This window comes from Cygnus olor, chromosome 1, assembly GCF_009769625.2.
Source record: "Cygnus olor isolate bCygOlo1 chromosome 1, bCygOlo1.pri.v2, whole genome shotgun sequence".
NCBI classification, from domain to species: domain Eukaryota; kingdom Metazoa; phylum Chordata; class Aves; order Anseriformes; family Anatidae; genus Cygnus; species Cygnus olor.
The window spans coordinates 91,059,250-91,082,541 of NC_049169.1; the positions used below are offsets into that span (position 1 = coordinate 91,059,250).

General features: G+C 41.3%; 1 protein-coding gene and 1 long non-coding RNA gene across 2 annotated transcripts in view; one reads left to right on the top strand and one right to left on the bottom strand.

Annotated features, from left to right (window-relative positions):
* The window catches only part of BBX (BBX high mobility group box domain containing), a 132,356-nt gene that overhangs the window by 64,797 nt on the left and 44,267 nt on the right, over window positions 1–23,292 (bottom strand).
* Window positions 11,855–18,153, top strand: LOC121075671. Its single transcript, XR_005823097.1, has 3 exons — window positions 11,855–12,187; window positions 13,297–13,953; window positions 17,281–18,153. It is a non-coding gene; the product is annotated as an uncharacterized LOC121075671 (long non-coding RNA).

Genomic DNA, 23,292 nt, shown 5'->3' on the forward strand with positions numbered 1-23,292 from the left:
GGGATGAAGCTGAGCATGGGTGGAAATGAAGCCCAGGGAGAAGGGGAAGGGTGTCAATGTGGGCCGGGAGGGAGCTGGAGGTGTTTACTTCCAAATCTGCCCCGGCCTTGGGCGGGGGGTAGGGGTGGTGGTTCTGGCAGTTCCCCATATGTGCAGTGGGGAGATGGAAATCTCACCCCTAACGTCCACGCTTTTAAATGTAACCTCCCCACTGCCAACAGCTACACGATTGAAAAAAAACAAAAAGCAGGTAAAGCGGCTGAGCCACCCAACAATTTCCATGCCATCGCCTTCGGGGCACGGCTCACTGGGGCAGCTGAGGGGAGCGCTGCTCCTCTCCCCGGTGCCACAAAGCTCTCGTGCACTGAATGGGAGAAGCTGCCTTGCATCACTAAGTTTGGGGGGTGCAAATCATTAACATCTTTATTGGAATAGCAGTAATGCCTCCAAACAGACACCCCCAGAAGTATGTAATTTAAACAATTTAAAACAACCAGCCATAACTGCACCCTTCTTTTGTGTTAACATCTTTTACCAGACTGCGTGGCTTTGTTCCACAGTCACGTGTCAAAAAGCTCTCGTCTGAAGACTTATGTCTTAACCAAAGCAGGCCTTTTTTTTGCCTTGAATTTAAGATACAGTGGGACATTTACTATTACAGGATTCATTTTGGCCTTCAGCAGCTGCAGAGGCAGAAATAACAAAACAAACAAACAAAAAACCAAACAGCTAGTCACAGGCCACAGCTAAACCTGCTGCAGTACCACATTACGGAGACCTCCATGACCCCGCTGGTCAACACCTCTGGGTCACGAAGCGCAGGGGGTGGATTCTGGAAGCTCCTTCAGTTCCTACTTTTTGCTGCCAGACCAGGACAGAGTGCGAACAAACCCTGGAAGGTGAGCAGAATAACACCTGAAATTCAAAACAAAGGCACGGCAGAACCCAACCTGCTTTGCGCTGCTTCTTCCCACAGAGTGGAGAGGGGGGTAACATGCTCCAAAAGCCCTCTGCTGACGCCAGAACCAGTTATCAGGAACAACACACTTTTCCTCCAGGGACACGGACAGACTGTGAAATGCAACCACCTCTCAGGCGAGAGACAAGTGCTCGTCTGTAGAGCATTGCGGACCATAGCAACGAGGCAATCCAAAAACCACTTTTAGCAAACTAAAGCAGGAAGAAAATTCGCCAGACCGAAGAGTTGCCCAACAGCAATGAAAACAGGCAGTCAGAACTGAAACACCATTCCACGCAATCCCAAAAAATCTGCCTGGTGCACCTGTGTGATACTGACTACCTGAGCCCAATTAAAGAGCAGCTTTTCTAGACAGACAGCTGTCATTCCTGTGCTTTGCTGCTATTTTAACGTCACATTACAATGAAAATCTTTGTGTTTTGTTAACTGAATCACTAGAGCTTCCCTCTAGCTTTTGCAAATCACTAAACAGTTAATCTCAGCATAAAGAGCTTTACAGCCAGTGAGATCACAGGTAAAATGGCCATAGGAAATACTTAATGAATTTCGGTGCATGTGTACTCGCATCATCAAATTCCCAGGAGGGCATCTGTAGTTCAGCAAAAGCTTCCTCACCGACAGGCCCCCTCGGATAAGAACCCAAAATCAAATTGAAATTTTATGTTAACAAGAGGGATGGCTTGGCACATTGCTCAGAGCCTTAGAAGAATGAGATCCTTTGATTGATGAACAGGATTACAAAAAGCCGATCTTTTTGACTTGCCAATCTGAAAGCTTTACTTTCATCTTTGATTAGAAGGCATACAAATTGCTCTAGGGTCCAATCATGGCAGTAACACAACCGAATTCTTTTGCACAGTGCAAAGCAGCACAAATGAGGAGATGTTACTGCTGCAGACATCGCAGGGTGAGAAGAGCTGAATAGGAAAATTGTTCGACTCTCCTTTTCACCTCTTGTTGATTGTGTCCTAGCGTCTTCCACAAAAAGCAGACAATGTGGCTGTGTCCATCGCTACTGTAATCCATTCTAAGGTTTACCATGTGCGCAACGAAGCTTTCATAATAAAATTCAGTCATAATTGCTACCAGTGTCAGGGGAACCATATACAGCTGTGTAAGCAAATGGAAGAATTAGTCCCTTAATACATATTTAATATGCCATAAAACATTCTTGCACAACTGAGTATTACAGTTTATCTACTTTTGCTTTCTTCAACTCACGTACAATAGATTAAGATGGTTGTCCAAACAACCACTCGAAACAGCTACCACCCACTGCTCCTACGGAAGAGGGATCAAGATAAATGAATGGCTACAGACAGTATTACTCAGCTTTGCTCATCTTCCAATATTATTAGCTCATAAATCATAATAATGCAACTCATGCATATCAGAAACAACAATAAAGAGGCTACATGGAGTTTTCAAATAAAACAGTCTTCTGTAATGATCACTGACAGAAATACTACAAGATTCACTTGATAATAAATTCCTAGCTACCATCTTATTTTCTGCAGGACCAAATTCTCAGTCTCCTTCCACCCTCTCCCCCTACCAAGAAATAAAATGGGTAAAGTGGAAAAATGATGTGCCTTTGGAGTTGGCTCCCTTCCCGAACCCACAGACCCAAAGACTTCTCGGTTGATTTCCTCGCTATTGACCTGCGCTAATATTAAAAGAAATGTTAAAGCAATGACACTTTGTCAAAATAAGTTGTATGTGTCTCAATTCAGGCATAATACAAGAAACGTCAGGACAGAACCAAATTGTTATGAAGTTAGATATAAATAAAAATAAGTAGAAACCAAAACAAACTTGCACATCTTTTTCAGTTTTATAGGTATTCTTCTTTCTAGGCAGCATTTTAAGCATCAGGAACAAGCTTTTAAAGCAGGCTAGATTCCTTAGTGCAGTGGTTTAAGCGAATCGCAGAAGGAGATACAGCTAAAGGAATTTCAGTGTTGTTTTTGAAAATAACACCATCTCTCACAGCTGTGCAGATCCATATAAAATCTATCAAAATCTGTAATGATTTTAAGAGCTGATACACCATCTCAATACCCAATTTTCAAGTGCCATCTAGTGGTTATGTTCATTTTTATTTCCATTTGATATTTAAAAATAGTTACATACTAAATTAAATTCTTTAGAGTTTGTTATTCTTATCACTTACTATGTTATGTGACTCTTGGTTCTGCAATGGTAAGTAGATGCATAAACAAAGCCTAAGTTTAAGCATTCTGGTGGACTGAATTTGGGCCAGAAGACAGCTGTTTTCAGGACAAAGGAACTAAAAAGAAGGGGAAAAGTTATCTACAGAAACTAAACAAGGCACATGAATGACTTCAGACTTGTGGAAGAAACCAAGCTATCAAGTCTGTTCTTTTCCAAAGAGGTAGTTTTATGCCCTAAGCTATAGTTGTCAGGTACTGAGTTATCCATAAAAATCTCTCTTAAATAAGCTTCAGACTAAACCATCAGAAGCAAGCAAGGAACAAGCCAAAAGCACACTCAATAATGTTACAAAAATGCATAACTACCTTGAGTTATGCTGAACATAAAAGTCTCTTCTAAGAAGAAAGAGACTTGACTTATTTTTAATTCACTGAAAGACAACCACATGATTCAGCCAAGTCCACTTCAAAAGACCTAAAGCTATGGATTTGACACGGGCAGCACGTGAAGGACTTAAGGCAAATATTTTTGCATCTCTCCCCTTACAAAATTTGTATATATTTTATTTCCATGCACAAAAATCATTATTTCAAGAAAAGGGAAATAATGAAGACTACATCCATAGCCTGCCCAGGAATGGAGCTTCCACTGCCTCTCTGGCTCCTGCTCTATCACCCTCATGATGAAGGTTATTTTTTCTTATGCCCAACAAGAATTGCCCTTGCTGCAATTTATGACTGCTGCCTCTTGCCTGACCTTTCATTGTACATCTCTAAGAAGAGCCTGGCTCCACCTCCTTTGCAACTGGCCTTTAGATAGCTAGTCAAGTGGAGCCTCCCTCAGCCTTCTTTTCTCCACTCAAACACCACCAGCTCTCACAGCCTGGTACATCACGCGCTTCAGAACCAACCACCTTGGTGGTCCTTGACTACACTCCCTCCAGTTCATTGCTGATTCTTGGATGTGGGCCCACAGCCTCAGAATCGCAGAGCAGGGAAACTGCTTCTCAACCTGCTGGCTCCATTCTTGCATGTACAGCCCAGCCCGCAGTTTGCTTTGACTGCTACAAGGCTGTACTGCTGACTCCTGTTCCATTTGCTGCCCACTCGTGTCTTTTCTAAAAAGCTCTTTTCTACATTCTGTTTGCTAAACTTCCTGGGGTTCCTGCCGTCCCACTCCTCCAAATTTCTGAAGTACCTCTGAACAGCAGCTCTGCCCTGTAGTACATCTGCTACTCTCACCAATTTGGTGTAATCTGTGACTTGCTGAGGGATGCAATTCAATCTCTTTGTGTCATTAACAAAAATATTAAAAAAACACTGGGGAGCAGTATCAGTACTTGAGGAATACCACCTGTAACTAACTCTCTGCCAGTCCAACACTGAACCACTGGCTCATGCCAGTTTTTAAACACCATGTAATCTGTCCATCCAGTCTGAATCCAGTTTGGGTCCAGGGATGCCAAGGAAAGCCTCAAAGAACTTGCTACCACTGAAGTAAACAACCCCCCCTGCTTTTCGCTTATGTGCAGTCTCTCATCCCCATCACTTCATGACAGAAGGCCATCGTGTTGATCAGGCACAATTTGCCCACAGTAAATCCGTGCTAGCTGTTCCCAGTCACCTTCTTGTCCTTCACGTCCCTGGAAATGACTTCCACAAAGACAAGTGCCACAATCCTCCCAGGGACTGAGGCGAGGCTGGCCAGCCTGCTGTCTCCCAGATGTTTCTTTGTGCCTTAGAGCACAATTAGACACCCCAGGGTCCGATTTCTACCTCATTCATGATCCATGAAAATGATGACACTGTTTTATTTGACCTGTAATAACCTGAGATTACAGCCATGTTACCACGTTTGTCAGTAATTCTAAATGCAGAAGAGCTGGAAATACCAGCAGCTGGAAAACAGGTAGCACGGCTTGTTTGGCACAACCCTTCCTCTGTTTTTTTCAGAAAGCTGTCCAGTACTATAAATCCAAGTTTGCAGACATCTTCCCCTCCTCCCCCCAAATTAATGAGATGTAAAATACAGCAAGGCATTTCCATCACATTTGGAAATCTGAGTCGAATTCAGTGCAAGGTTTTCTTTGTATTTTGACAAGAAGTTTATGTTTCAGTTGAGGGCAGAGCATGCAGTCATTGTGATTCTAAGGAAACTCCTAAAAACTCTGAGTGAGCAAGGCAGCAAGAGCAAGTGAGTGAGCTTGCCATTCAAGTTGTATGTGCAATTTAAGAGTAAGATAAGAGCCTGGCACCTGACAAACAAGTTATTTCTAAAATCCAGATGTTGAACATCCTCACAGATCTGCTGTGGATAGACAAGTTTTGACTATGCTCTAGTGCCTTAAAACAAACAAGTCTTTCCTGATAATCTAGGTCCTTGATGAGGTGGTAAGCAATTGCAGATGACCCAGCATGATTTACTTATCTAACACTTACTGGAAACAGTGAAGATGTCCAAGGACCTTCATTCAACAAGTTTGGGCAAGACTTTCCAATTCATATTTCCACTATAACTCAGTTTAAATTGTTCTGTTTTATCATAGTTCAGAGTTTGGAAGAAAATAGGTGGCAGGTCTTTTAAATACTCTGGAACTGCTGAGATGTATTAATTTGGCAGCAATCTCTGTGACACATGTGACTTTCACAAGCCTTATGTGGAGACACAAAGGATCTCTTTACAAAAGACTAACGTTAGCCAACTTCTAAAAATCGAACACCTAAAATCAACAGGGACAGTTCTTTCTATGAGCAGTCAAAGTTTGCACTGAAACTTCCTCGGGAAGCAGAAAAGAGGATTTCTTTTCTTTTTAAAACTCTTTAAGTGCTGGGGCAATACACTAAGAAATACAAAATCCTCTCAAACCTGGCTGTAGATCCGTGCATATTAAATGATGGGCTCTTAATGAAGCCCTCTCAGAATGGGTGGATTTCATAGATATGTGAATGCCAAACACGTTCCACTCATTAAGCAATAACTCAGAAATCTCCATCATTGAAAATCTGAGTAGTCCTTTATCTTTTGATGCCTGTGCATAATGCAATACGATTAGCAAGGCTGGATACTTTTAACCATTTTATAAAAAAGAGATCTAAAAAAATCTCAACGAGAAGAAAAAAAGCTCTTAATATAGCAACCAACAAGCCACAATTCATTTAGGCTTTCACCACTCAAAAAAAATTGCTCTTATGAGTACTCAACATTTTCAAAAGCCTGGGGAAACTGATGGGTTTCTCTGAACACTTTGGCTATCAATAATAGCAGGTTACTGTGGACGAGAAAATACTCGTTCCTCAGCTTATAGTTCCTTGTGTTCTAGTAGAAAGCACATCCTCCCACCCACACTATGTGCATTATCTACAACCTGAGCTACTCCACCGATTTATACTGGGATATTATGGTAAGGGAAAGAAGCAGACGTAAGTGTAGATGTGCCAAGCTATCTGCTCAATCCTACCCTCTTCATGTTACTACATTAATGCAGCAGGGGAATTTGTTTAGTTCAGTAGACTCTTAACGATATTGTTTTCTCCATTAACAGTCCTGATCTCTTGCTCTTTGGGCAACACCACAGCATCTCAGCAAAGTTACACTGCAAATAGCTTAACAACTTGCTCCCAGAATAAAAACGTTTTTCTATGGATGGCGAAAAGTGGAAGATGAGCTATCAGACACTTCTATGCTTCAGCATCTTTTCTACTTCTCTGTTTTCATTGTGTCAGATTAAATGACTCATTGCAGTCTGAAAGAATAAAACCTGATTTGTGAAAGCTGGCTTTTGGTAACTCTTTCTGACATTGGCATTAAATACCTCAGTTTGCCTTATATCACAGTTGAATTATGACAAGTCAAACATTTGGCTAAAGCTTAAGAGCAAATGAGTTCTCATCATTGTAAATACTCTCAGTATAGGAGCAAAATCAGCTTAGAGGAAAAAAAACACACTACTTCCAAAGCAGCACTTCCAAATTACCTTGAATTTACACTTCCACTGCACAGGCCTACCACTAAAGAAAAACAACAACAACAACAACAACAACACAAGCCACAAACCAGACTGAGAGCACAAACAGAATCCCTAAACATGAAGGCAAGGTACTCAGTAGAACATTTACACTGAAATATTTCCCCGAAAAGCGGATGCCTCAAGACAAGCCACAGTAGCAATGGCAAACTTCCAGTAACAATGCAACTAGCTAGAAGGAAGAAAAGAAAAAAAAAAACTATAGGGAAACATGTACTGTAAGCACTGCTAACTAACACTGAAGTCTGGGAAGAGAATGCTACCATATAAAACACACGGGTTCCCTCTGCTGCCAGGTCCCATGGCCTGGGATTCTGCTCTTTTTGTTCATTATGAACATCAGGAGTGTGCAAAACAGCATACTTTTGAGCTTCTGTTGTTGTCAGCTGTTCCTATATATATATGTATATATATTTAATAATAAAGCCTTATATACCTCAAGAATATTGAGTATAATTCTAAACTGGAATAGCTGCACTCAAAAAGTGCTGTCATGAAAAGAGGATCTCAGCCTGCATTGTTTTACCATACCTCCTTTTGGCAAGGGTTTCTGGAGAACCAACAAGAAAGCACCAGAGGCCAATAAAAACTGAAAGAAGAAGTCATCTTAGTTAGAGTTTAAACTTTGGGTTCTCATTTTGTTTACATTATTACCTATTTAAAACTCACAGTTGTCAACCAACAGTCAAAGAAGAAGTGGTGCAATGAAAAACACACCAACAGTCTGGCTCCAGCTGGGCGGTGAAAACTGCTTCTGGAGTTCTGCAGTGGAAAAAACAAAACAGCAAACCTCCAGCCAACATAAAAAAGCCACTTCACAAGTAAACCACACCTCAAACAAGATTGGATGGTTAAGATTACAGGTAGGCATTATGGTTTTTATCTTCATATCTTTATGACCACAGAGAAACAAAGGTGGGAATACTGCTATTCCCAGTTCTTTTGATCACTACTGGGGAACTCGGTTGATTGTTTAACACGTAAAATTGAGCTTTTGTAAATGCCTCCGAAGTTTTTATGAGCTTTATAAAATACATTCTTATGAAGAGATTCCTAGATGGAAATACAGATATGTGCTCAGACATGATACATCTACCTCTAACTATGTATGTATGCTAGGTCACGAATTCAAGGTTTACAGCTAGCTACTCTGCTACCAGCCAAGTAGAATCTCCATTTGTGCCTGCATTTAAGGTAAAATAGAGCTTACCTAAATGAAACTATCAGTACAGAACTATTTCTGTGAAGAGAACAATTGCTGATGAAGCCCGTTCCTCTCCATTTAAGGACTAGATCTCTTCAAGTGGAGGAGAATTTCCTGGTTTCTCTTCCAAGAGACACAGTAATGACATGAAGATTTTCCCTCTTAATAACAATTTAGTGAACAGTTAATTATCAATTAAAGAATCGATCACGTCAAAGTAATTGTAAATGATGCAGCAGTCACATATCAGGGAATATTTCCCACTTGCTGTAATTTTGTTTTCATCACCTGTGGTCAACCTGCCTTTAGTTTTCCTCCAAAGCCAATCTCTGTTTCCTGTCTGCATCGGGAACCGCTGAGGCTAGGTACTTTTAAGCTGCAGATGAGAAGAACAACCACCCTACACCTTCTTACCTTCCTGCAGAGAACTTGCCCATTGCAAACAGGAAAATTACGTGCCCATCAACCCTCCTTCAGGATGTCTCCTGAAGTCCTAAGTTGGTATGTCTGTTTTACAGAGAACTCTAGACTTGAATTTACTCCAAGTTCAGCTTCAAAAAAAGTTAGTGAGCAGTCCAATGTGTGAGAAAACGTTCCCTTTTTAATTAAAAAGACCATCCATTGAAGTATTTTTCCCCTAGCATTTATTATATTAGAATGATATATTTACACACAAAGTTATAGACAATCTTTTATCTGCAATAAACACCACACCAAAAAAAATACAATCCTGCAACATCACCTCTCTGGAGAAGAGATAAGGAATCAAAACAAACAGCTTTTTTTTTTTTTTTCCTGTCTTGTTTTCCTAAGGAAGTCCCATAAAAATTTATAAGGCTACACTAAGCTTAGACTCAAAAATAATTTTAATCAGCATGCACAAGAGATGGCACTACAGATAGACCATTACTGAACTACTGATTACCCTTGTATTCAAAGAGTTTTCCTAATCACCCTCAGACGATTTGAGATTGTGCCTTCATTGTTGCACGGAAAAGCAAGGGTTACGATTCCAGTAACAGCCTACAAATCCTGTGCTAGCCTACAGAAATTAAGATTTCCTGATGGAAAAGGAAGATCCAGAAAGCAAAAATTGACAGCTTGTATGATGCTTGGAGACCCCCCCCCTAAAGCTACCTTACAGGGGGGTTCAGAACATTTCTTCACCATATAGAATCCACAGCAAAGCCGAATGGCACACTAATGAAAGGGCCCATGATAAATATTTAGATTTTTAAATTCATGTTTTGCAGAATCTACAACATGGACGAGCATCTTATGTGCTCCTTGAACAGGTATTTACTGAAGAAAAACTTAATTTTTTCAACTCCTCCTTGATAGAGTTCTAATGTAGTTTTTGTTGCTTTGTACTATAAAGACATAAGGGAATTCAGATTGTTTTTAAATGATCTCACTAGAGAGAGTAAATAATACGTAATTTGCCAGAAATTAGAATTTTACTGCTGTATAATACATATAGTGAAATAATGTCTAAATTGAAATAGCTGAGATAGAGTTTGACATGCACAATTTTCAGGTTTTGAGGTTCTATGAAACTTGTTACTTTATTGTACACACATTTACAAGAGTGTGCAAAAGGTTTTTTTGTTGTTGTTGTTGTTTTTAATATACCCTCAGAGAGAAAGACAGACTTCTCAATTATGAATCACTTAGATAATTCATCACATTAATATCTGGCAAGACGGATCTCAGCAGACCATTTATGCTGCAGCCTGCTAGAGCTCAGTGACAAAATGTACTGTATGAAAGCTCCACAACAAAGTAAAAGCCAGTTACATCACCCAGCAAGTGTTTAGTATTTGACATTTTGCTTTCTCAAGATTACCTGAGTCATGTAAGTTTTCATAGGCAAGTATGGAAATTCGTATCAGCAGACAGACTTCTAGAATTTCCTACTTGTTTAGGCTATGGAAATTACATTGCTTGTAAAAGAGTAAGCCCTTATTTACCCAGGAACTCACATTAGTAGGTTGAAATAAGAATTATAAGCATCCAAGTTGGTTTTCGTCTAATGGTTGTGTATTTTCAGTTAGCTTAGGCTGGTTCTTCAACATCACAAAGCTCAAAGGATGCTAAGGGAATAAAGCTGTACCGAATGTTGGAATTTACATCCAAGACATGTGCCTGTTAGTACGTCACAAAAACTGGACTGATTTCTGATGGAAGAAGCCTCAAAGCTGAAGGCTCACAAGACAAATCATTCAGAGAGTTCATTATTTTGATTTAGGTTAACGGATTTATGAGCTTAGAAACAGCACTAAGTTGCTGCAATTTGAATAGTTGAGCTGCACAGCTGACCATACGTTAGCCTAAAGCAAAAGCCAGGTCAAGCACTTTTTTGGCTTATGAAAGCCAAATGAAAGGAGCTTTGTATGGAGAAATATCAATGGGAAGAGTGAAGTCTATCTGTTGTGAAGTCTATCCATTTTACCTCACCCCGGAAACAAGAGTATTCCCAGCAGAAGCAGAAGACACTAGATCCAAACACTCAGTTATCAAAATTTTGTCAAGGCTGTGTTTCAGCAGAAGTCATCTCCTGCAAGGTCCATCCCACCAGAGCACCAGGCTGGTGTCCACGCCTGGACACCCACTATGTGTCCGTGTCCCAGAGACCACTGTGACTACACGCAGGTCTCCACCTGGGAGAACAATGTGCATGGTCTCAGGCACATGGTGTGCTCTGCTACAGGCCTGCCACACACCCAGCATCTAACAGCCAGCTCTCAGTGCATCCCTGATGATACAAAAGGGAGTTTGAGCAGCAGCTGGCCAGTGAATGCAAAAGCATGGCCACCACTATAGTCATGTAAAGCTATCCTGCCTTTGGCCAGAGCTGGAGATGCAGGTTTGCAGATCAGTGACATTACCCAACCCATTTGCTGAAGACTGAACAGGTTGCCAAAAGGCTCAGATACACAGAATCAGGTGCCAACCAGATACTGGTTATCCAGCTCATCTTCACCCAATAATGCTGCTTTACAGGGCCAAAAGCAAACAAGGACCGTCCAGAGCTCCATAAGCGCACCACACTCCTCAATTTCTACACGAATGAGTAGCACAACTCTGGATTCACCGAGGTTTAATCTAAGACTGTATTTAAGCTATGATTATCACTTGAACTAGAGGAAAATAGGGAATTATACATCTTCCTGAACAGCAAGACAGTAATAGATACCACAACTAATAACCACTTTCTTCAATCTTGTTACCTATTTTGAAGTCACAGGTCACAAACTCAAGAAGGCCACTTTCTTCAGCTGGCTACCCTGCTACACTGATTCACAGTAACTGAAGGGTCTGCCCAGTACTAATGATTAACTCCTTGTGCCCCCCAAGCTCATAGTCTGAGACCAGTCAAGTTCGCCCACCATCTTTCCCTTCAGGACTGATGGACTAACGGTGACTGCTGCTAGAACCAACACCAGCTCGAAAAAAGGAATGAGCACCCACCTTATGTCTAGAAAAGAGATCGGTGCTGGTGAAGATGTGACAGTCTTAACACCACAAACACCCTTGAAGAGCCGCAGACCAGAGATGTCTGTCCAAGCCCGGAGACGTGGGCTTAGGAGCCCCAACGGATCCAGACGGCCAACGCCCCCATGGAGAACAGAAGCACCATGGCAACAAGTAATGCGCAAACCCAACGGCTGCTTGCAACGGTCATCGGGTCACCACTTACCTGCTCGATTTGCATGCAAGTGAGGGACGTGCCCACTAGCACTTCAAATACCTTCTCCGTTTGAAGGCATCAAGTTTGAGAAATGACATCAAGCAAGCAGGAACTGTATGTCCACACGGTGGTGTACCCCCACAGCTTAGAGCGGCTAGTTTTACAATGGTGGCTCAGTTTCATTACTAGATCGCTAAGACCCGCTAATGTAACAAACATCATCCTCTACTACAAATCTGTTTTGGGACTGCCTTGTACAATACTAAAACTTTCTACATTACAGTGTTGCCTGACACATGGCCTTTTCCAAGCACTCAAGCACTACAACCCTTGGTCTAAGGACCTTAAAGAATATCTGAAACTCATGTCTTTGATACAGAAAGCCATACGAAGCAGTAACCAACCTCTGAATTACAAAAGGCTCAAAGAAGCTACAAATCTGAGAACTACCCCAGCTAATCATGTTGTATGCTATGATCCTGCATATAGATCAATCACACAAAGCAGAAAACACAATCCTACCCCAGCCTGTCAGGGGTTCATCCGCTTAGACTGTATCTGAAAAATCAAACATGAATGTCAATGAAGGTGACATGAGCCAGGAGTCAGAGCTGTAGAAAGCGCTCATCACCATCACCTCCCAATAGATCCCAAGTCTTGCCAAATATCTCTTAACAGATTTTAATTCTCAGAGGCTGAAAAGAAAGAGAAAGTAAGGCTAAACACCTACTGACGTGCCCATGCATCTATCAGAATTAGGACAGGTTGTTACTATTTGTTCTACACTAGATGAAGAGGGGGGGAGATAAATCCATAAATCCAAAGATTGCAGCGTTGAGTTTCAAAGAAACTCCTCTTTTTTCTTCATAGCTTTCCATGTAGGGAGAACAGGATGAGCAATGAAAGGGCTGATTCAATAATAATAAATCTGATAACAATGACCATAATCAAAAGGGAAAACGCACTCTTTATAGGTTAATTGAGATTATGCCCCAAAATAAATGAGTCATGCAACAAAATTTCCAATAAAGACGAAGCTTGGTATAAGGCACATTCCCAACATTATCTATAGGAGCAGATGTCGTTTCCACACGAATGCCTATATGGCTTGCACAAGTTTCCATGCATGGCTGTGAAAGGATGGCTGACAGTAGTGGTATCTGTGTGCTCCTGGGCTTTCAGACCACTCTGAACTAACGGGACCAACCTCTTTGCCTTCCCAGTCTTTCCTAATCCAGCATATGGAAGCTGCTCCCAGAGACAAAGGACTGTTTGGCAGAGGAAAGAGGTGTTTGGCAGTGCACGTGTTTGCCCATAAACGGGGCACAGCAGAACCACATAACCACTGTACGCACTGCTATTGCTATGCAGCCACCTCTGGGACACAACAGCAACAGCTGCCAGCTACCCACGTGGGAACACATTAACCATGGACCAAGTCCCTGCACAGCAGCAATGACAGTACTGCAATGACAGAGAGAGATGTCTGCACGGGAACCAAACCACCACCCGCTGGGGGAAAACAGCACGGCGATGCTGCAGGAAGCCTTGACAGCCACCATCCAGCTCCAGGGGTGCCAACCAACCCTTGCAGCAGCAGCTCCTAGCTTTCCACGGATCTGGGAGACCCCTGTGAAGGATGTAGGAGACAGGGACACATTTAGGCATGCAAAATGGATTAGGGAATTTTATTTCCTTGCAAGTACCAGAAGAGGTGCAGGGCTCGTACTGAAATTCTTCTTGCTGCCTGCAACTGTTCTCGTAACTGCCATTTGGGATTCTTTGTCAGGAGTTTCCTTCCCGGAGCCACTGGCTATAGAAGGCAAACATAAGCAGACTCACACCAGTTTCCAGTGAATGTCCCCCAGGTACTCTGCTGGGTAAGGGCCATTACTGGTAACTTTACGCATCAGACCTGAAGGTGTCAGTCTAATTCCGACACATCTAACCTTCATTTTACTATCCTACTCTTCAGTCTAAAACATCTCTATCATCTTGGTACTGTATGCAGTACCTTATAGGTGTTTTCTATCCTAAGATAGAAATCTATTTGTAAGACACAATGTCTTACAGTTTGGTAAAAAGCTTCTAGGAGTTATAAACAAGTAACCGTGGCAAGCAGAATCAGGCAAATTTTAATTCCGTTTAGCTACTTCTTTTATTCTCCGAGAGTTTCCCAAGAAGCATTCATCACAAACAGCAGATCAGGACTGTAGTATGTAGTCTAACACACTGAGCACTGAAAAAAAATTTACCTAGAGCCTGAAATGTTTGGTGCAAATGAAGACTCGTTATTTGATAACACCAGAATACCTGAGTATAATGACATTGCTTGCTTCCCTGGGCACAATTTCTTAAGAGTGCATTAAATGGGTGAGTAAAGAAATTGTTCTTGTATTTTCAGCCACAACTCACCCAAGCTTCACCATTCCTTAGGAACATTCTGGAAAACCAGAAAAAGAAACTGAGTTAAAACATTAAAACAAAGAGGTCTACCCAAAGAACAGAGGGAGGGGGAAAAGGAAGGAGAGAGGGGAGCAGGTAGATGTGGAGACAAAGAGATCCAGAAAAGACGAGTTGAAATACAAGCAGCATCCATTAGTCTTAACAAGGGTATCTTTGCAATAGGTCTCGCGAGGGACAACCTCTTCAGCAAACACATTCTGAAGGGTGCCGCAGCTCTTATCAGCCAAGCACAAAGCAGCAGTCTAAAGGCATATTTGCACCTTCAAATATCGTAATTTTGATCTGACTATGTTGTACCTGCTCTGCTGTTTCAGGCAATTGGTGGTAACATGCTTAGGAATGGGAGGAGGTGGGAAAATATCTTCCATTTGAGTATATTCTTTTTAGTTGTTAACTATCTCACATTTTAGGCCTTACATTATGAACAAGCCACATGAATTCAGCACCCATTCGTCCAAGCTGCAGGAATCATTCAACAAAGAAACAAAGGCATAAAACAGAGGTCATTGAATGAGTTCTTTATAATAGAAGGAAGAAGTCCCGCTGCATTGCAATCTTATGTGTGAACAACATGCATGTCCTTCGCTTTGGCTCTCTTGAACACTGCAACTCACTAGGTCTTTGCCAAACCAAGAAGTATGTTTGTGCATAACTGAGGTCACCGCTTTTGTTTCAGGGGGATGTTTACCACTCTTAGCAATAGAGCATCTGAAAATGAAAAGGCACAATAAACAGTGTGCTCAGGGGAAAAAAAGATGAGGAAAGGTCCTTTCGGTGTTGTTGCTCTAATCTATAAAAATGCTTGATGTTGGACTACACTATTAAGGAGGCAAGTAGAAGTTACAATTTTACAGAGAGAATGTCATGGGACCAGAGGAGGTCCTGGGTAAATGTGACCAAGTCAACAAACTTGATGATGCCAAATCAATCATTATGAATTCTTTAGTTTGGTGCCTAATTCTGACGCCCTGGGGACTTGCAAGCTTTTAAAAAATAAAAAATTGGGGTTCTACTTAAGTCAGGAATTCTAAAGTTAGGAATTTAAATGAACATAATTTGAGAGCTCAACCTTTAAAATAGTCTTTAGATACCATGAAACCCATGAAAGAAGGAGGTGTTAATAGCAACATCTCAAAAAAAATTTTTTTTTTTACACATTCTTGTTTACGGAAAGGAATTTTATCACAAATTGCTGGTAATTCCTCCCCACTAGCATTCTTATGCCAGGAATCAGTACGCTCAATGTCTCCATCATCTAATCACACTGCTGCTTTTCTAACACTGTTGCAACATGACCCTTTTACTACAAAACAGGCACATCCCAGATGTTCTCCTGCCATTTTTAAAATCTGAGATAACAAGCCATAAATCAGAGTTATGTTTATTATCCACAAGACAGCACTGAGCAAATCAATTCCATTACTGTATTTTATTAACATACCTGCTAGCGGGGGAATAAAAAAGGGAAAGCATAGCTAAGACAAGTAAGTGGGAATGAAATTCTAGGACTGGGAGAGACTGGTAGAGCTTCTCTTTATTAACTTCAATGTCACTTGAAAAAATAATTATGGTGTTAATCATTTTCAAGATGTTTCTTTATGTTGTAGCTTAAAAAGCCAAAGTTTGGCTTTTTTCTCTGCTGGTGCATGCCTTCTGTTATACCACTGCAAAATGCTTCTCACTTGCATGGCGGAACTGCACTCAAACTTCACACTTGGAAAAGAATTACAAATATGCAATGCAATAATGGTGATCTTGGACCTCAATATCAGGCAACTGATTTACAGTATTATTTTGTTAGTTCACTGAAAGGAAAATTTAGTATACACAGTAACGTGTGAGCACAGAACATACGCATATACACAGTTTCTATGAGGCAGTGTACGTACAAAAGGGAATGAAGCTTGCCCACCATTCCTATCAATGTTGTTTCAAATAAAATCACTCAGCAAGTTTCAGAACACCAAAGCAATTTAGAACACACAGCAACAATGAAATCCTTAATGAAACATCTTTAGCTAAAGTGAAAACAGTTATTTTCTATTTGTTTTATTACAAAATGTGCATCCAAATGTTTATTTTCATTGGGTATCTATTTCTACATCTTTACATCTAATTATTTCTGTTTACAGTTATTAATTTATTCACAAAAGTACAAGTGTGCCCTCTAGTGCCTAAAATACGCAAATTGACTAATATTAAAGCACTATTTTTCTTTTCCTTTGAGTGTTAAAAGATTTGAATGTGGATGTTTCCTGAGTCTAGGATAAGGCGGGACAGACAAAAACGCATGCAGGAAGGTTTTATTCGCATCATATTGAGAAACTGACCAGGGGAGTCCAAAACATTTGTTCTCACCTGATTAAACCAGTCTGCCTTGGTTTTCTTGGGCACCACAAAAGCCCGATGGTTTGTTACAGGAAGGCAACAAAGAAAAAACCTGAAGGTGGTCTGCTGACTGCTGAATGAAGACGTGCATTACTATAAGTAACACACAGTCTCCAAGTGAGGTAAAAATAAAGCAACAAAATACAAAAAAACGCAGGTGGGATTTGTTCTTCTCTATGATCTGAATGGAAACGTGCAAATTCAAACACCAAGAAAAGAAGATCAGAGGAACTGTGTTTTCAAAGGGACAATGTTTGATTTCAAGTTGAATCAAGAGGGGAAAAGGAAATCATCTCTTCACAGATTAGAACTATGCATTGCAGAAGCAAGCATTTGTCATCTCTGTATTACAGGTTAAGGCCAAGAACATGAAAGCACTATTGGATGCATCCTTTCTTTGGGTATCCAGCAAGAGATTACTGAAGACATCTCCTGAGCCCTGATCCTCTTGAAGACCCTCGCTCTGCGACGGAGAACACTTGGAAGGCTGCAGAGTTGCCCCAAGAATGAAATCAGGAACATCCTTACCCATGTTGTCAGATCAGACAGCTTTGTAGCTAGCTCTGTGGCATTTGTGGAGGCAGTCTCTCATACCTCCAAATCATATTCTCTGATCCATTCAGGCACACAGATACGGAAAGCTAGATGGCATGATTACCCCTTCAGCATGTTGCAAGCTCTTGAGATCTGGTGGCTTCTGCTTTCCTTCCGTAAGCAATTCAAATGTATGGGAGCTGAAATCCACAGAATTGAAAAAACATCCTTCTTAAACTTCATTAAAGAGGAAGACGTCAATAATCGACCATTATTCTTGGATGCCCGTTTGTTTGGGTTTTGTTTTTAAATGGTTGGGATTGGTCCTGTGCTCTAACAAGAATGTTCAGCTGCCCACTCCAGCACTATGACATTCAGAGCGTAGGATGAAGCCGTAATAGCACTTACAAGCCACGTTCTTTATTGCATCCTGAGCCATTTGTAATAAAATTACCAAGGCAGCTGGAAATGCCCTCCTCATCTGCTAGGGAGGAGGAGGGTGGACCAGCGAGCACCAGAGCACGACACAAAAGCTCTTGGACTCCTGCTTAGGAAAGTCCTGGGCATGAAGCAAGCTTCCTGGCCTGAGTCTGATGGACACGTGAAGATATTTAGAGAACAACACTAGCAAGGGCACAGATTTCACTTTTATAACTTCAGCACTGAGATGGGAAATTTTCAGGCCTCCAATTTAGTATTCATTGTTTAAATATGTACATAAACTTATTTATTATATGTTATTTATATTACACACACACACACAACCTGAAAAAAGAAGAGACTGCAAAAGAAGGAAATTTAGCAGTGCAACAAATTTAGCAGCAAGCTTACCTTGTACTCTACAAAATGTCTTTTTTTTTTTTTTTTGGTAAGTTGTCCAGTCCTCCTCCATGCAACAGCAACCTACATGTTATAAAAAAATCAATACACTGATGTCTCATTAATTCTGCCAACAGCAGTGAGCAGGGACATTTCACCTCCAGCACAGACACACGCTCGCATCCCCTTATTATTCTGAACAATACCCATTTCAAAATCTCATCTGGATTTCTTTAACTGCATACATTTGCGCTGGGTTGTCCCAAATTAAAACTTCGTGCTGCCAAACTGCTCTTCACTGTACAAAATGGAGGAGGTAGGAATGCATGAAATTGCATTAGGAGTAAATACTCTTTCCCTAGATAGGCAGTCGTGAAAGTGGCGATGGAAAACTGGCATTTTCTGACTCAGCAGACAAAGGGAGCGCTGACGGGGAGAGCTTTATTAGTTCTGAGCCCTATTACCACAGCAGAGGCGAGCTGACAGAAGTACAAGCGGACAAACTGACGGTAGCCCCGGCTCTGCGTCACCAAACCTACCGGCCAGGTTTTGTCTGCAAGACCAGTTTCCCTGCGTGTGACCCATCTCCCTGTCCCCCACCCGCAATATCAGAGGCTGGCAGAAGCAGAATCAGGCCCGAGCCTCACTTTTATCGAGCACGGTAAAGCCCCAAGAAGAACCCAATTAACTTCCACGTCCCAAGCTGAGTTTACCAGGACAAACAAAGAAAATTCCTATCATTCCTTGAGCTTTTGCGCTCAGCCTATTCATCACAGAGACCCTGCAGCTAACCTACAGCCCCAAAAGTCTCTTTAAGATGATAAAGCCAAATTCGACTCAATTCCTTAGCTGCCTGTTTCGGCTCTTCCTGGCCTTCTTCCCAAGCCAGAGACCCTCAAGACAAGTTTCTGGTTTTGCAGAGGCGCTTTGCTAGAACGAGCAGACTGACAGGTGTGCAGAGCTGCTGCAGAAATCCTACGTCCGGAATAATTACCAGGCCATTTAATAAGGCAAAATAACCGCAACACTAGATGACTAGCGTTTGGGAGAACAATTTATCTTTACAGGCTCATTTGTGCTGTGTTCAACTCACCATGATCCTTATCCCTATTCAGTTCTCTTTTAACGCCTAAAATAAATTGGAAAAGCGTGAATATGCCCTCACGACAGAAAGAAAGAAAATTAATGATAAAAATCTTCTCCATTGTTTTGTTCTGAAGTCACTTGACAGACTTTAGTATTAAAAAATTAGAACTCCTTTTACAAGAGACTGAAGATCAGTACAGTGAACAAAAAAGAGCATTCTCTCTCCTTTGTCCTACAAAACACTACTAAATACTGAGTGGTGATGCATGAGGAAAACAGGAAGTACCAAAAAATTAGTAAAATTCCCCTCATTCAACAAAATCTTGAAGAAAAAAATAGCGCAGCAAAATACTCCTTGATACTGAAATACCTCTCCTATATTGAAGCTATCAGTTTCAAAAATCAGCTAGGGTGGCTGCTTCTAATTTTACTCCTTGTGATCAAGCAAATTATAAAAGACAGTCTGAATAATGGGCCCAGAGAGTAAATACATATACATACACCTGCATTATGAAATTAGTTGCCCTGACATGCTGTTCCAGCATCAGTCAGCCTTCTAGTCTCTTATTTCCTATTTCTATTTGTATAAAAATAAATACCTTAGAAACTTTGCCCTTACAGTTACCTTCCAGTTTTATTGGATAGCCTTCTTACGGCAGCCATTAAGTGGGGGAAAAAAACAAAAATCCTGAAAAGCTTCAGTGCTAGGCAATCTACTAATCTGGAAAAGCACAGAAACAAGAGACAGAAATTGCAGGAAAAATATTCTTCCAAGTTAGTTTGGACAAGACTTATTTTTCTCGAGTCGTACATTTACCCACATTGTTGTCTATATTTAAAAGGCAGTGTGCATACCCTATATCAGGCTCTCTTTTAAAATCAGTAGCTATACACATCAAGAGCAGCAGGATAAATCCACCTACAGAAAAGCTACAATCAAGGTAAATGGCAGGAAGAGAAAATGATGCTTTTCCAAACATATTCCAGAATATCAACTCTGACAAAGCCAATGGTCTCTACTAAAGAATACCACCTGAATTCATTTCTGGTCCAAACTAATTTCAACAAAAGTAGGGAACCTCACAGGAAGACTGCCTTCTTTGCAACCTCCCCCCTTCCCCCACGTCAGATTTAGTCTCAAACTGGGAGGCAGTGCCTTTTAATTAAGGAAATAAAGATATTCCAAGTATGACGACAAGTCCACAAAAGTATATTTTAAAAGACAACATTTTTATAACAACGTATTTTTTTTCCCTCCAAGTTTACAAAAATCCTACTTGTTTTTCCTTTTCCATCTCAACAATACAGACTTGAAACCACATCATGGTGCCAAGTTTTACACAAAGATTACATGAACTTGCTATAAATGTACTGATACGCTACGCTCCGTGTTCTCCGATAATTTTCATCCAATTGCACCTTCAGTGACATTTTCAACCCCCTTCTTCCTCTTCAAGTCAATCGAAACTATGTAGAAGAGGTAACTACAGCTCAATTTTCCAGGCAGCCTCCACATAAATATGGGTACAACAAAAAGCAGGTGTGCTGGGACTGGAGCATCATCTCACTGTGGATAAAGAGAAACTTCGCTTGCAGGAAGCCAGGTACTTAGGGTCTTATGGATTTCCTGAAATAATTTCTACTTGTATCCATGAAAATGGATCTTTTTGGGTGATGGTCAGTGGCGGTGCCCATCCCTTTGTGGAACAATCTGTACGGAGAAAACCTTCTTCAAGATGGTTTACGCTTTCAATAGGTACCACTCGACAGTATTCCTCAAATTCTGGATTGTAATTAGGAAGTTTGTTAAGTTCAGTGCTGCTGGTCATAATTGTCTTTTCCTGGAAAAATCAGAAGGCCATGTAAGACAGGACACAGCACTGGGGGTACTGAGAGATGTTGTCTGTTCTAGTATCTAGCTGCCATCCCTGAACCTCCATCCCATTCCAGCTTTTTGGAAAACAAGGGTAACTAAACCACTGACATTCTTTCTGAAAAGTCCCAGTAATGCAGCAATAATGAGCATTAGGTGTCAACTAGGGATTGTTATTCTCCACTGCCAAATCATATTTTTGTGTATTGTACAAGAGAAAGTGGCTTTAAATCCACTGCAGGAGTGGCCTTTTATGATGTAATTAAATTAAGTAAAAGGATTAGTTGTCCAAAATTAGTTCCACCACAACAGTCAGTTACAAATCACTTGGAAAACAACTCAAACTTGCAAAGGATGATTTTTTTTTTCTTAAGAAATGACGATGTCTTGGATTCTTAATTGCTTTGTGCGTTCAGGGACGTAAGTATTTCTGTGATTGCAGAAATATATAAAACATCTATACGAGTACTTCTCCCCCTCCTCATAAAAGGCATTTTTACAGACACCAGAGCTGTTCCTTAAACAACACTAGGAACCAAATAAAAGGCTGACAGAGAATTGAAGCAACCTGAGTGGGCTCGAGACAACGTTTTTACCCTCCATGCATAGCAGACACAGACCAGCTCAGCCCCTACCACCCATCAGTTCTGCACCTCTTCCTTAACACGTCTTCCAGCACCGCGAGCATCCCCAGTGTATTAAATAAAGCTACCCAGGGTAATCACGACTGCCTTGGGAGACTGATGCAGTGTCATGACAACGCAAAGTAACTATTGCATTTTTAATAAACATCAGAAGTGCTACTTTTTTAAACCCTATGGAGCAGTACTTTTATCCCAATGTCGCCTGTTCAGTAAAGATTTCAATACTCTGGCACAGAGTTAAGCTACTCAGGATGGGGTTCTGTTGCCTAAGCCAGGCCTCCAGTGCTGTGAGAAGCGATGGAGACCCCCCCCCAGGGACTGGCAGATGTGCCAGCGGGCCCCCAAAAGACACCCACCCTTCTGGAGCAGTAGCTGGAGGCCAGGCAGCCCATCTGGATGGCCAATCCATAGGGTGGAGTAAATTTTCCTGCCCCCAGGCTTTGCAGCGGTGTTCTTATACCCACCTCCCAGTTCTGCAGTCACCAACTCATGAGCATTTACATTTGGGCTTCCTTTCAAGCACACAAGTAATCCCTGAGGTCAACAGAAGGGAGGTTTGGTGGAAGAGTTATGCCTAAACGTAAAAATCCTCCAGATCAAGATTTAAGAGCCGTGGCCTTTGAGCCCTCACTCATCACAGCTCTCCTGTTGACCTTGTGAAACATTGGCGAGATCAGCTACATGCAGAAGTGCTAGCAGTCACAGGAGCTGAGATTTGTTTGCAGGATGTGACTTTCAGCCAAAGGTACAAACCCATAATTATTACAATAAAAAGGATAAAGACCATGGGATGAAGAATAGATTCATTTATAGTCTTGAAAAAATATCAGGAAAGACAGCTTTATGTTGTGCCACTGCCTCCTATTTGAAGGCAGAAAGGCAGGAAGATCAGCAATAAAAACTCTTGATTTCACAGAGGCTACCCCAGAAGAGGAGAGTCATAGGGGAGCACAGTGCGCTCGATATTTTCGCATCTTGGTGCATAGCCAAGACATACACAGAAGCCAAGAATAGAGCATGCTAGGGACGAGCTCCTGAACAGCTCCAAACTGCACCACCAGGGACTACCTCCGCTCTACGCTGCGCTCCTGGGCCAAGCAGAGGCGATAATTTATTGTACAGCTGGATGGATTGTTACACCTTAAAGAGCTGATCGATTTGTTTTTCTTTAGAGGTAGGCACATGAAACTTTCACTAAAGCAGATGGACCTGCATGCTTATGCCAGGCTTTGCCATGAGGGTTATTTGGTGATTTTATACCGAAGAACTGCATTTCTGTCCTACGAAGATGCAGTAGTATCCATATCCTTTTCCCAACAGCCCTTTATAAAGTTACAGTGTGTTCTGAGGACATCACATGTCAATGCACTTGTATCACCTCATAATTAGCTGTAATTACTATATGATGG